The 16110-nt window shown below is 40.8% G+C and overlaps 1 protein-coding gene across 1 annotated transcript in view; it reads left to right on the top strand.

The window, feature by feature from the left end:
- The window catches only part of LOC124775803 (uncharacterized sugar kinase YeiI-like), a 281535-nt gene that overhangs the window by 141967 nt on the left and 123458 nt on the right, over positions 1 to 16110 (top strand). The gene's annotated exons all lie outside the window — the stretch shown is intronic.

Genomic DNA, 16110 nt, shown 5'->3' with positions numbered 1-16110 from the left:
CTTTTTTTCTTGCCACAGCTGTAAAGAGCATACTTTAAGCTTACAAAATTGTAGTGTGTAATTTCTGGGTCTTGCATATTGATGAGTGAGAATACCTATCAAAAGTAGGGAAATGGATTATTGATAAATACATAAAATTAATACAACTTGAACTTGTAAATAAAAAAAAATGTAATTATAGCCCCTTTTAATAGTATAAGATTAGATTGTAGTTTAGGGAATGCAACTATGCTAATAAGAAGTGTTCATACATTTTTTTTACAGTATAGAATATAAATATAATAAAACCTCAGAAAATGCTCTTAAGATTATAAAATCTACATGATCATAATGGAATGCTATGTTACTTTAGAAAATTTTAACCCTACAATGCATGGTGGTGCATGTATGCATTGTCACTCAGTTTCTAACAACAGCATAAAGTAGCAATAGTTTTTTTTAGGCTCTATCCTCGTAGCAGTGATATATTGCTGAATCACCACTTCGAATTGTTGCTTTCATTATTAGCAATTTTCACAGTGTTAGTCTTCTGTGTGGGGTAAAGTTTGATGTTGACATTGTACAATCTTAGAGTTGAGTATTGAGTTTTTGAATAATCAATAACCATTATTGTATAAGGGGCGTCCAGAAAGAAATGAGCCAGAGGCATAATTACAGAAACCAATACCTGTATGTTAGAAGTATTGACCCTGGCTGTTGAGACATTTGTCCTACTGAGACACAAGGTGATGAATAGCTGTCTCATAAAATTCCTGAGGCTACGATGTGAACCAGTTCTGCACACACAGCTGGACGCCATCATCCGAGGTGAATCATTTGTCTGTCAGAGCCTTTTTTAAGGGAACCAAAAATTGCAGGGAGAGAGGTCCGTACTGTATGGAGGGTGGCTCAGAACCTCCCATTTGACTTTCTGGACCCAACAGGTGGGATTATGTGGCCATTTTGATTTGATCGCTTGGCGAAGGATGATCAAGGTTTGTGAGTAACACTAGGCATTCACTGTTGACCCATGCTGCAGGAAGTGAATCAGAAGGGGGCCATCTTGGTCAAAGAAGAACGTCAGCATAACCTTTCCTGCACTCGTGGACGACAATGTCCAGCCATTCGCGTGGAACTGGTTCACATCACAGGCCCAGGAATTTTATGAGACAGCCATTCACCACCTTGAGTCACAGTGGGACAAGTGTCTCAACAGCCAGGGTCATTACTTCAAACATACAGGTACTGGTTTCTGTAATTATGCCTCCAACTCGTTTCTTTTTGAACACCCCTTATAGCTAAAGGTAAGCACTAAAACAGTATGTTTTGATGTAGAATTTGTATATTTTATATAAGAACAAGTCTGAATCTTCTATGCTTCAAACCTGGATATTGATGAGTTTTCAGAATTGCTTGTTATAGATTAATAAACTACTGTATTAAATGAATCAAGAAACCCTTTAGTGCATCAAGTGGAGCTGATTGTCATTAAGTCATCATCATTCTATTACGACAAAAGTTACCTACAATCAGTTAAGGAAATGTCACCAATGTTAAAGGAGCTTCTACCTTGTAGGTCTGGGCTTGATTTTACTAAAGGCGCCCAAATTTATCCATACCATAATGCCTTGTTGACGACAAAATTTCAGTTCCTGAAGAAGACTTTCTGCAACCCATTTGGTAAAGAAATATGCATAACCACAAAAGCTTTAACAACAGTAACCATTGCAATGTCTAATAGGTTGAAGTTGCTGACAAAGTTTTTAAACATGCTCAGAAAATTTGTACAAAATGTAGACACAAAGTGGCCAAGAAAGAATCATCCAACCAAGATAAGCCCATCCACTGAAGACATGGATGTTGTTAATGCTTGCTTTATTGCTAATACTTCATTATCATTGCTTGGAGAGTCACCATTAGAGCTTCAATGGATCAGGAAAACAGATTAAATAGGATACATGAAGCACAAAGTTCTGAAGGACCAAGGCAGCATCGAGTTACAGGGTGCAGTGGTTAACACATTGGTCTCGCATTTGTGAGGATGACGGTTCAAATCCGCATCCGGCCATTGTGGTTTAGGTTTTCCATGATTTCCCTAAATCACTTGAGGCAAATGCTGAGATGGTTCCTCTGAAAGGGCACGGTTGACTCCCCTGCCTAATTCGATGGGACCGATGACCTCACTGTTTGGTCACCTCCCCCAAATCAACCAACCAACCCAAGGCAGCATTACTAAGGTAATTGTCACAGCTGCTGTTGAGAGCCAAGTAAATATTGCTCAAATACAAATGGAAGAGAGCCAAAAATGTAAAGATATGGACATCTTAATTGAAGAACTTCAGGCTTCAAGAAATTGTAGTAAAGTTCAAATTTTGACCCTGGCCCCAAATAGCTGAACTATTGAAAAAAATGGCTAAAGAATTTGCTGTTTCGACTAAAATGGTGAAGAAGTCTGGGAAACCAAAGATGGAAGGTCAGAATTTGGCAACACCCACAAACCGAAAAAGAAGAAAGCTCAATGATGAAGTAAAACAAAATGTCCTCACTTCCTTTGGAGATGAGTTTTCTCATTTATGCCCAGGCTAAAAGGAATGTGTTGCAGTAAGAATAAATGGGAAAAAGATTCACAAGCAGGAGCACCTGTTCCTTTTTAATCTGAAAGAAATGGTCATTGTTCATTGTAAGCAATATGGTTGAAGATGCTTTTAATGATTGACCGTGAAAAAAACAATGTCATACAAGCAATGTGTCTGTACTGAAAGAGACACATAGGAGACATGCCAGATAACTGTTGAAGATTTCATGGAGGCACTGATTTTCGAACTTACTGGTTTATGAAGCCATCACTTTGTGACATAACACTGAAGTTTATACCTTAAGCAGCTAAAAAGAAATCTTGCAGAAAATGGATTAATTATATTGTCACATGGAAGAAGGTGTAATTAGGTGAATGATGAACACTAACTTCACTGAACGAAGGTTTATTCAGCACTTCCACATACAAGAGCACGGAGCGAATTGCCTCTGGCCAGAACACCTACAGTATATATACAGTTACAGAATATTCCAGTACAGTGATTCTTGACATTTGTGGATACTTCTAGAATGTACTCAAACCTAATATAGGAATTAAAATTTTACAGTTTCAGGTGAGTTTTGAACTCGCAACCCTCCGTGCAATAGTCTAGTCATAACCACTACACTACGGTGACCGTGCTACTTAGCTTCTTCTATGACACTGCTCCCTCCTTAAGAGAACAGCTTCTCGGTGTTACGTCCTCCTAGCCCAGGAACAAGTCATCGGTCCGGCATACTCAGACTCCCGATGACTGATGTTCGCCCTGGTGGTGATCTTCTTAGAACTTCCTTTGCTGCTACGCTCTTCGACACCTTTTCGTTGCCTGTTGCTGGAGCTTCGAATTTACCCTGGGTTGCAGGATCCTTATAGGGCTTCATTCGAAGGATGTGGACCATATATCTGATCTTTCGTCATCTTGTGTCGGCGTCAAAATGTTCAACTTCATAGGTAACATTGTCGCCTCATGCCCGTGCACCAGGAAAAATGGTGTAAATCCTGTGGTGTCTTGTTTGGCGGTGTTGTAGGCAAACGTCATGAAAGGTAGCACCTCATCCCAGTTGCTCTGCTCAACACAGATGAACACTGATAGCATGTCGGCCAAGGTCTTACTAAGGCGTTCAGTAAGCCCGTTTGCAGATGGTAGGCAGTCGTCATGTGATGAGTAATGTTGCACCGACGGTTTATCTCTATCACAAGATTCGACTGAAAAACTTTCCCTCAATCCTTAATTAACAACCTTGGGGCACCGTGTTTTAATACAATGTCGTCCACGATGAATTTGGCTACCTCGAATGCTTTGGATGTTTTCATGGCTTTTGTAATGGCATACCATGTCAGGTAATCAGTACAAACAATAATCCGTTTATTGCCACTGACAGATGTTGGAAATCGCCCGAGGAGGTCAATACCAACATGATGGAAAGGCGTTTCGGCTCTTGAAATTGGTATGAGTTGGCCAGGTGGTTTGTGAGGAACTGCCTTTCTCCTCTGGCACTCTCGACAGTGTGACACATAGTGATAGACACTCCTAAATAAACTCGGCCATAAGAATCTCTTGTGGATCCTGTCGTGTGTCTTAATAAATCCTAAATGTCCGGCCTCAGGTGTATCATGGAATTTCTGTAGAGCATTGAAACACATGTGTTTAGGAATCACTGGTAGCCACCTCTTTCCAAACAGATCAAACTTTTTCTTGCAAAGTAATCCATTCACTACCTTAAATTGTCCTTCACATCCTCTGACCGATTTAAGGCAAGCATAATTTGAGATATCTTGGCATGCTTCTTCTGCTCAGCAGAGAGATCCTGAAGTGCAGTGAGACAGTCACTATCTTCATCAAAGTCTTGATGTTCTTGCACAGGATTTCTTGAGAGCCAGTCGGCATCTTGGTGTTCTCTTCCACTTTTGTACACTGGTAATGTCATACTCTTGAAGGCTTATTGCCCACCTGGCGAGTCGTCCTGTTGGATCCTTACGAGCTGTCACCCAACAAAGTGAGTGATGGTGTGTAACAACTGTGAATGGCCTTCCATAGAGATACTATTGAAATTTGCACATGGCCCAGATCACAGCAAGACATTCTCTTTCTTTGAGTAGTTTCTCTCAGCTTTTGTAAGTGTCCTAGAAGAATAGCCTATACCCTGCTCTTTTCTATCTGAAATCTGCACCAGAACAGCCCCGATCCTATACCCACTGGCATCTGTGTGTAGTTCCGTAGGTGCTCTCTCATCATACAGACCAAGTACAGGGTCAGTCGTCAGCATTTCACAGCACATCGAAAGAATCTTGTTGAGGACCACCCCAGATAAATTTAGCATCGGCTTTTAACAACTCTTGGAGTGGCTTGGCTTTGATACAAAAGTCTTTGCTAAAATGACGGTAATACTAACATAAGCTGAGGAAGCTTCTCACATCTCTAATATTTTTAGGAATGGGAAATTCCGTTATAGATTTCACCTTTTCTAGGTCTGACCACACACATTCTTTTGACACAAAGTGTCCAAGTATTTTGATTTCTTTTGCTCCAAAGAGACACTTTCTTGGATTAAGTTTCAGTCCTCCTTGTTGGAGACACTTAAGAATGGCCCTCAGTCTTTTTATGTGTACATCAAATGTCTCTGAGAAACACTATAATGTCATCTAAATAACAAAGACACATCATCCACTTCAGGTGATTTAGAAGATAATCCATAATCTGTTCAAAAGTTGCTGGTGCATTACACAAACCAAACGGCATTCCCTTAAACTCACACAGGCCCTCAGGGGTGATGATTGCAGTTTTCTCATGATCAGCCTCATCTACTTCTATTTGCCAGTATCCCAAGTACATGTCCATGGTTGAGAAAAACGTAGCCCCCTTCAGACAATCTAGGGTATCGTCAATTTGTGGAAGATGGTAAATGTCCTTTTTAGTTATCTTATTAAGCTTCCTGTAGTCAACACAAAAGCGCCAACTGCCATCCTTCCTCCTGACGAGAACCACTGGTGTCGACCATGGGCTCTGTGAAGGCTGAATGATATCATTCTTCATCATTTTCTCTACCTCATCACTAATTATTCAATGTTCCATTGCTGACACACGGTATGCTCTCTAGCTTATTGGTTGATGGTCTCTAGTGCTAATGCGGTGCTTCACCACAAATTTGTCTCATTTGCTCTTTCCGTGTGGATTGAAGCATACAGAGAACTCTTGAAGAATGGCAAGTAGCTTCTTCTGTTGTTCCTTAGTGAGATCTGGTGATAGTCAAGATAGAAGATCTTGTCTTGTAGTGGTATCGCTAATTTCGCCCACTGACTCAGTGTGGGAGGTTTCCATGATGCTCAACTGTTCTGCAATTAATGGCTCTGCGTTTGCTACGCACATGCATCTTCGAAGGATCTGCGGTTCTTGGTACCAGTTAACTATCCACAATTCACCAAATCCATTCTTAAACAAGACGACCGAGGCTGGGATGACCAAGTTAGTTTTCAGTGGTATGCTTCTCTTACATTCCACTACAAGGTCCATGGGTTGGTGCGTGGCTTGATACATGACAGTTACCTTTCTAGTACTGACTGCAGAAATGATCACTTCATCCAGCACACATAGTCTCCATACACACAGATGTGCATCTTCCTGTCCACAGTGTCTCATCTCATCTAGCATAATCTTTAAGCGAACACAATCTGTAATTGCTTGAGAAGCTTTCAAAAAGCCCATCCGAGAATGACGTCATGACTACACTCTTGTAAGACAATGAGCTTGGGTTGTCGGCCACCCACAAGGATATCGACAGTTTCCTATCATTTTTGTTGTGAACAACGGCGGAGGATTTTTCTCTTCGGCAGCCTCACCTCCAAGGAAGGTCGCACCCTTCAGTTTTCCAGGTTGCATTGGCTAGATGATCGGCTGGAGCTTCTAAATGGCAATGGAGACCTTGATCAGCATGTTGGGGATCATCCTCTCCAGCGGCTAGCTTGCAGCGATGGTGACCTACGTCGTCCTGACTCACATCTTCTTGTTCATCTTCGTCGTCCTGGAGATGACGTCAGCTTAGATCAGTCTGCTGTGTTCTGATGTGGGCATCATCGAATATCCACCACCTTTCTTGACAATATCACACCACATGTTGTGGTCGTCTGCAGTGGAAACATATTGGTTGGTTATCCTGGGTCCTCCAGATGTCAGTCTTCCTTGGTGCCCAAACAGGTTCCTCATATGGCATTGTAGGAATGTAACTTCATATGGGTCTCGACTTTTTTACCGTTTTAAAGGGAAATGAAGGAAGAGAGATAGGGTTCAATGTCTGTTCCACTTCCTCCCTTACGACCTCTTGGAGCATCTCAGTTTTTTGCTCGCCTTGGAATCCAAGTCCCTTCTGAACTTCCTCTCTCACTATCTGATGAACACTTGTGAAATCAGATTCTTCCTCCATCAGAGACATCGATATGACTTGTGGAAGCTGTTCAAACTTCTTGTGTGTAATTCTTTTTTAATGCATTGTCTCGATATACTGGCACCATTTTATGAAGTCGTCTGCTGTCGAAACCTTCAGTAGTAGGGTTTGATACATGTCCTCAGCAACACCCTTCATGACATGTGCAACCTTATCTTCCTCCTTCATTCTAGGATCCACTATTTTACACAGCTCTAAGACGTCTTGAATGTAGGATGCTGTCGTTTCTCCTGGATGCTGTGCCCTGTACTTTAATTAATCTTCATCCTTGCTCTTCTGTCATTGCGTGTCACCAAAATACTTGCACAGTTCCACCTGGAATACTTCCCAGCTTGTGAACTTCTCCTTGTTATTCTCATACCATTGCTTGGCAGTGTCCTCCAAGTAGAATAATACGTTAGCCAAACACATGGTGTCATCCCAATTGTTAAATTTAGCTATACACTCATATACCTTCAGCCAATTGTTTGGATCTTGGTCATCATCACCAGAGAACCCAGAAGGATGTCTCATGTGGTGGCACACAGTTGATGTCATCATAACATACTCATCTTCTTCTGTCTTTGAGAGATTGTGATCTGTTGAGTATGGCTCAAACTCGGGTTTCTCTGCACGTCAACGGCGGCTCTGTCGTGACCTGATGGGAGCCACTGTGCCGTTGATAATGTGCAGTATCACAAGTCCCAATACCCAGCGTCTCCTCCAGAATAATGTCATGTAGAAGAAGGTGTAAGTAGATGAATGACGAACACTAACTTCACTGAATGAAGGTTTATTCAGCACTTGCACATACAAGATCGCAGAGCAAACTGCCTCCGGCCAGTACACATATGGCATATATACAGTTACAGAACATTTCAGTACAATGATTCTTGACATTTGTGGATACTTCTAATATGTACTCGAGCCAAATATAGAAGTTAAAATTTCACAGTTCTGGTGAGTTTTAAACTCGCGACCCTCTATGCAATAGTGTAGTATCATAACCACTACATCACAGCTTCTTCTGCAACAATATTAATGGATTTTTCTGAGACTTATTCATTTGTTGCTCAGAATGCTGTGCAAGAATTTCATTGGGAGAACAGGGTGTATACGACCAGGTAGATCCGGGAAAAACCCGGGAATTTTTCCATCCAGGGGAAAACCGGGAAAAAACCCAGGAATTATTTAAAATTCCGGGAATTTTTCATTGTTTTAGTTTTCAGTTAAATTTTTGTGATTTTGATTGGTAAGAACCAATACTCTAACAAAGAATATTATTGTATCCTGCTACTGCAGAATGATACTGCAGCAACAAAACATGAGCGGGAGCAAAAAAAAAAAACCGAAAATATAACTTAAGTTGCAAAGGAAATGCACCATATACAACAACAAAACAGTGCTCATACAAGCGTCTCCCAACAGTAAAGTGTGTCAAAGGCTTTAGGAACACTATGCAATGCTTTATAACAACAAATTGCCTCCGATGAGCGTGACGTGACAACTGTTTAAATTAGATTTGTTCGAGCAGTTGCAGGCGGGCTCTTGCGCATGCACAGTTGAGTCCGTATGAGTAGTACCTTCTCCCGCTTCTGGTTACGGAAGTGTGGCTGGGCGCCACTATTTAATATTGCCCAGGTTCGGAAATATCGTAGATCCGGGGCTGATGCACAGAGCAATCAGAGTTGTGGTGGGGAGGTGGGTCTCCACGTGACCTGTGTTTACATTCAGTGATTTTGTTGTTTCCTCTTCGTTTATTGCTCTCACGTTAAATGATAACAAAATGGATATTTGTGGCCGGGAGTTATCGAATGAATTAAAATACATTCGCATAATTATGACAGGCTAATATATGTTAACAGTTTCAGATTTTATTTCCACCCTTGACAGTCAAGCATTAATCGCCTTACAGAACAATGAAGTTATTTTTGCTGGTTTGCTAAAGAGATTTGGCTTTCATTAATCCTTTCTACTGAGGCAGTCAATTTATTTGAAACAAAGTGTTTAATTTCACACTATTGGCTAGTTTCAACTGTTCGCTGCGTTTCAGGTGCACATATGGCATTATGCTATAATAAAGAACCAAACATGAGTACTGGTACTCCAAGAAAATTTTCATACGGATGTGCATTTTAAGCCAAATTATGAACTTTAATATGGTTCGCAAAATCCCAACGCTCTTGAAGTATGCTTTGATGTCTTGTTTCTTTTATGACATTATGTAAGATCTTTTAATGTTTTACACGTATGAACATATGGGCTTCCTGCATCATCGTACCTGCGCAAGCGCGGTGACGCTTGTCATCTGGCACTCTCTTGCAACTGCTGAAACAAACCTATTTCTAACAGGTCGCGGGGAAATATTGCGAATGGTGGTTTGAAAAGCGTTACATTCAAAGGAGATTTCCTTTTATGTAAGACGAGCTATGTGCGAGAATGTACAATGAATTTCTTAAATCACAAAGCGTTTGACTCTCATTTAAAAATCAACTCTTTGAGGATGACCATTTAGAAGTATTCCGAGTCCAGAAGATGAGACATTTGCGTCGTTATTAAAAATTTTACTGGCATATTTGTGTCTAAGTGCAACAAGCACAAAAAGATCAACATTATATATGGAAGCTTAGCTTCTCTTCAAACTTATTAATCTTCGAGATCAATATTATATGTGAATGCTAAGTATATTAATTTAAACCATTAACTTTTCTTATTTGTGTATTCGCGCTACTTAAGTGATTTTGCTATTGGTTGACTACATCATGTGTCCTATTGCTGTCATCAGTTGGCGAGATCACGTGAATGAGCTATGACGCTTAAAAAAGCGCATCGCAATCTCAATTTCAATGCTTCAGAAAGTGACATGCGTTATTTGGTGGAATTAAAATTTATACCTTCGTAATGCGAAAATATGCAGCATACATGTTGCTGCACATCAATGGTCTTTCAAAACGTCTTTTTCCCCCCTGAGTTTCGTTTTCTAAAGTGCCGGGAAATTCTACGTCGGTATATAAAACCATAAACATTCAAAGGATTGATGACTTTTACAGTGCCGAGGAAGAGTATAGTGTCACTTAACACGGAAAAAGTGTATTTTCATCTGGGAGAAAGTGTATTTTTAACCGGGACACCCGGGAATTTTTTTTGCTTGTCCACATATACACCCTGGAGAATAGCCGGGCCACATTACATTCATTTCTTATCTATTTTGGTGGTAAAGGAAGTCAAAGTATTAGCTTTTGTATGATCAGCGACTGTCTCCATCATGATACCATCGCTGAACATTCCTTTCAAATAAAGTTAATAGCATATTTAAAGACAAAGATTAAAAACATTAAGGATATTTATTTCTTTAGTGATGGTTCAACTGCTCAGTATAAGAATTTCAAAAATTTCATCAATTATGTCTGCATGAAAAGGATTTTAGAATCACTGTTGAATGGAATTTTTTTGGAACAAGCCACGGTAAATCACCTTCTGATGGCATTGTGGGAACAGCAAAAAGACTATCAGTCCATGGTAGTTTACAGAGGTCCTTACGTAACCAAATATTGACTGTATATGATTTGTTCAAATTCTGCGATGGTACTATTTCAGGCATAAAGTTTTTTTGTACCAAGAGAAGCTTTTGAAAAAATTCAGCTTGATCAAGAAACAGGGTTTGCCATGAGACGTAAAATATCTGGAACAAGAGAAAATCATCAATTTAAGCCAATTAATTGTAATCAACTCAGAGTAGACAGTGTTTCCAATGACGCTACAGCTTTCACAGTTAATGCCTCCAAAGCAGATGAAGAAATTCCAGCAATCTCAATTGCAAGTTTACAACCAGGACCATATGTTGCATGAATGCATGACAATTTTTGTTGGGTTGGGAACGTGTGAAGTTTCGCATGAACAAGATTATGTCATCATCAGCTTTATGCACCCACATGGTTCTGTTCGTTCCTTGCACTGGTCAACTGTTAAAGACACCTGCTGGATTCCTGAACAACATTTGGAGATGGTCGAGGGGGACCCCTGGTCCCCTTGACATGAAATGACCCTCCTGTATTGTCAGATTCTCCCAAGTTCATTACCTGTTGCACATAGGAACAGTTTGTTATGTAATTCACACTTTTGACTCCCAGTCTATCAAAGTAGTAGTTGATGTGACAGTTACAGAACATTCCTAGTTTACCGTCGGTGTAAATAAATGCTACACAAAACTCTTCATGAAGCAGATCAGTCTATTTAGAGAAAAAGGAACAGTGTCATGCTCATTCTCTCCCAAATATTCCCAATTGAAATTCCAGTTGCCCCACTACCAACTCACCTGGTATTTGGCTGTGAAGTACCTGCCACCACAGTGGATCATTTACTTGAACAGCTCACTCCCAATTGAAGGTTAGGGAATGCAAAGTATAGCATTTCCATAGTTAAACTTCCAGTTTCAAAACACTGTACAAAGAGAACCACTGCTCAGAGGGTTTTAGCACTAAACCAAAGCGTCAACACACAGATCCATTTCTAGGTGGAAAAGAAGTGGAAGAAGCAACTTAGCTAAGTTTTTAGACCATAGACAGTGGGCTAAACTGGAAGCAGCAGACTCAGGTATAAAGTTAAGTCAAGCATTGCCAAGAGACTCACAAAACCTCAAAACTGAGATAATGACACCTGCTCCACTGAAAAGTTTCTAATAGAAAAAAAATTACAGTGTGGCTGAGTATATGAGCAGACATGAGCAAAGTTCATCCTGTTAGTGATAAATGTTTTGTATTGCATTAAGAGAAAATAAAATTACAAATTATTGTTAGAAAGTAAATTAAAACTACTCATGTACAATATAAAATTCACAAAAATGTATTTTTTAACTCTGATGTTACTGTAAATCATTTAGCATTTCGTGTATATTGTGCAAGTTGTTATAAGCTTTTACTGTGTAACTTGTTATATGTGTATTGTCTAGAGTGAAAAATAATACATGTCCTATGTTACAAGTACATACCTGTACAAAAGGTAATTTCTAGGATCAATAAAAATCGTAATCACAATCACAGTTTTGAACAGTATATTATTAATGCAGGGGAAACTTATGGAATGAAAAGAAATTTACAGAGAGATGGTGCTGAAAGCATCTTAAAGTAAATGAGGTTGGCTACATGTGGCAGATGAACTGCAATATGATGGCTATGGTTTGAGTTGCATGTTACACAATCGTAATGTTCAATGTAACAAAAGACTGACCTGGAATCTCTCCTTAAAACCTCTGGTCCCTCACAAGGACTAACACTTCAATACATAGAACAACTTACCCCACCCAAACCATGCCCCACCATCACCTTTTACCTTCTTCCTAAGATCCACAAACACAATCATCCTGATCATCCTATAGTTTCTGGCTTCAAAGCACCCACCAAATGTGTATCTACCATAGTTGATCAGCACCTGAAATCCATAGTACAAGTACTTCCCTCATATGTTAAAGGCACCAAACATTTCCTAGATAATCTGAAATCCTTGCTCGTCGCCCTCGCACCACACACCTTGTTTGTCACCATTGATGCTGCCTCCCTCTATACCAACATACCCGACTTACATGGTCTGTCTGCTGCTGAACACTTCTACAGTCAGCACCCACCTGAATCCAAACCTATGACACACTTCCTGCTCACATTAATCAACTTTGTACATACCAAGTACTACTCCATGTTTGAGGGGCAGACATACAGACAGATCAAGGGTATGGCCATGGGAATCAGGATGACTCCTTCCTATGCCAACATTTTCATGGGACACTTGGACGGGGCTTTAGTGGGACCCATAAGCATTCAGCCTCTGGTTTGTTTGAATACATTGATGACAACTTTGCATTATCGACTCATTGTGAGGCTCACCTGTTAAAATTCCTGGAACCTCGGAATACATTCTCCCAATTAAATTTCACGTGGTCCTATACTGAATCCCATGCCTCGATATTGATCCCATCCTCACCAAAGACCAACTACACCCTTCTATCTACATTAAACCTACTAACAACAACAATACTTAACAGTTTGACAGTTGCCATCCTTTCCATGTCTAATGTTGCCTCCCATACAGCCTTGGCATTCGAGGCAAACATATTTGTTCAGCTGCACCACAATTCTCACCTCAGCTATCGCTGGGCATAATTACCATGTCAGCCTAGTCATCACATCCAGTCACGGTACTGCTGATCCATTAAAAAAAAAACTTCAGATCACACCACTTGTTGCTCAGTATTATCCTGGTCTTGGATGTATTAATCAGCTACTTGGACAAGGCCATGACATCCTAAAAGCATGCTCTAAAATGAGATCCATTCTGTCTGAGATTTTGCCCACCACGTCTAGCATAACGTTTTGTCACCCTCCCAATCTTCACAATATCCTTATTCAGACCCTATGCTGCTCCTGCATACTATGGTTCCTACTCCTCTGACCATCCCTGCTGCAAGATTTGCCCATGAACCATCCTACCACCACCTATACTAACCCTCTGAAAGTTAAAACATATACTATCAAAGGGGGAAAGCAACCTTCGAAATGACACATCATATACCAGCTGTTATGTAAACACTGCTTGGCCTTTTACATTTTCAGTTGAGATGAATGAGCATAGGCAGACGGTACATACCAGCAGCACACATTATTCTGTTGCAGAGCATGCTCTACAACATGACATTTGTGACCTCAGTGCCTGCTTCACCTCATGGATCTGGATGCTTATCCCAGACACGAGTTTCTCAGAACTCCGCAGGTGGGAACTAGAGCTACAATATGTCCTGAGTTCCTGCCACCCACCCAGCCTTAATTTACGTTAATTTCTTCTGTCTTGGCATTTTTTCACAGTAACTACTCCTTTCTTCACTCCACTTTAGTTTTCTATTTCTTTCACTTTCTGACCTGTCTATTTTTTGCCATTCCCTCCCACCTATCTTACATACAATGCACTTAGCTTTTCACTCTTATTAGCTCATGTACGATATTTCAGCAATAATCTCTGTCTTGCATATTACCCTGCTTCCACCTTTAAGCTCTCAGGTTTTTAAATCTGGTCTGGTGCTGTCCCCAACAGTGTGTCTTTCCCTCTCATCCTTTGTGGTCTTCCTGCTGGAATGCCCTTTTCTTTTTACAATGTACATTCCAGCTTGGGTTTGCCATCTGATTTATCAGCCGTTTTAGTGAATGACATGCAGGCTGTTGACCGCATTTTACTTGTTATCCGCCGAAGCAATATGGCGTAGGCCATTTAATTTTTGGTTTTGGACGTCAATTTCTGCATGGTGTTTTTTTAGCCCTTTTTTCTATGTGCCTGTTTTTAGCTGTCTCCTATTCTGTCCATTTGGACTGACATATAGTTGTTTAACTCCTCTCTGTGTTTGTATTCTATAGTTTTGACTTGGGCGCAGATGACCTCAGTTTTGTTTTTGCACCCTAAAGCAAAACAAACCAAACCAGTCCCGTGCAGTAAGTCTCCCCTGACTTGCAGTTCTGGATGACTTTTCTGAAATCTGAACCTCAGCAATCCTTTTCCTTCACCCCTTTTCGTTCTCCTTCCATCTTTCTTCCAGAAAAAGGCACAACTGGCTCCAAAAGCTCGTGTAAGTATAACCTCTTTTTATGTGTGTTTTTTCCTTCTGCCACTAGGTAAGCAGATTTTTATCTATCTAATTACAATGTACTGTTCATTGTGCATGACTGCACAAATTTGGTGGTAAACAATTGTGGCGCTGTTAGTTAGGTAAGTCCATTCACTACGGCAAGGTCGTACCATATCATATGGGAAAAATCAGTTTTTAATTGTCCTGGGACCAAAAAACGCATAAAAAAGCAAAATGACATAGGTTTCTAATTGTTGTGAGGTTGGTACAAGACATTCAGTATGCTGTCCATGGTTTTCCACCACAAGCTGAAATCAAGAAATGGTATGTATGTTCCACAACAAACCAGAGTGTCTAGGGGGTCATGCACAGAATGTGTGCCTTCAGTTCAGTGATGTTACCAATTGGAGCACTGAACAATACATCTTTCCACCAGAAGTTGCATGGATTAAGATCAGGTGATGTGGATGACGAGACTGTAGGGAAATTGTGGCTGATAATTCTAGCATTTCCGAAATGACTGTGCAGCATCTGCATCACTGAATGTACAATGTGCAGAGGAACACCATCCTGCATAAAAGTGATCATACTCACATATCAATCCTGTTGAAGGATTGGAATGATGTTGGTGTGCAAAAGACTCAAAGCATTTGCCAGATCTTTGCATACGTCTTGGCCTAGGAGCGTGTGGTGTTGGTGTTCTTTGCAGCAGTCTTAGACTGTTCAGATTGTCTGACAGATGTAGGATTTGCCGCAACTACATGGAATATTATATACTAGGATTTGCCGCAACTACACGGAATATTATGTACGCCTGCTTTCTTGAGGCCAAATCCATCCAGACGTATATAATATTCCACATGGTTGCAGCAAATCCTACATTGGTCAAACAATCTGAACAGTCAAAGACTGCTGCAATGAACACCAATGCCACACTTACCTAGGCCAGCCCAACAATTCAGCACTGGCAGAACACTGCTTGGAAACTGAACACTACATGAAATACGAAGAGACCAAAATTCTGGCCCTTACCAACTTCTACTGTGGCAGCATCTTCAAGGATGCCATTGAAGTTCATGTAATGGACAGTCTCATAAACCGAGACACAGTTTTTCAACTGAGCAAGGCATGGAAACCATTACTTATCTCGATCAAGGAGTCATGCCTCAAGTGGACACAAGATCCTTCCACAATGGCCGTGGGGACACTCCACGGGATTTTGCATCTTCCACCACATGGCACGATGCCGGGGATGGCATAGACTTGGGTCGGCGGCCACAATCTAAGCACCGGTGCTCGCAATCGGAATGTTGGTGGCCGCAGTCGGACCATCGGTGCAGGGAATTGAAGCCCGACTGATGGACATAAATGACACTGACAATGAGCAGACTGACTATTCCATCAGAACCATCTGATGATAGTGGAAAGTTTATTCACCAAAATATTGTGGGACTTCAGTGATCACATCCGGCTGGACACCTCAGAGCCCTGGAAACAAAAACTATACCTTTCTTGTTTCTAACCTCTTTCAGACC

Source organism: Schistocerca piceifrons, chromosome 2 (assembly GCF_021461385.2).
Source record: "Schistocerca piceifrons isolate TAMUIC-IGC-003096 chromosome 2, iqSchPice1.1, whole genome shotgun sequence".
Lineage (NCBI taxonomy): Eukaryota > Metazoa > Arthropoda > Insecta > Orthoptera > Acrididae > Schistocerca > Schistocerca piceifrons.
The sequence above is the reverse complement of the archived record's forward strand: the minus strand, read 5'-3'. Positions and strand labels throughout refer to the sequence as shown.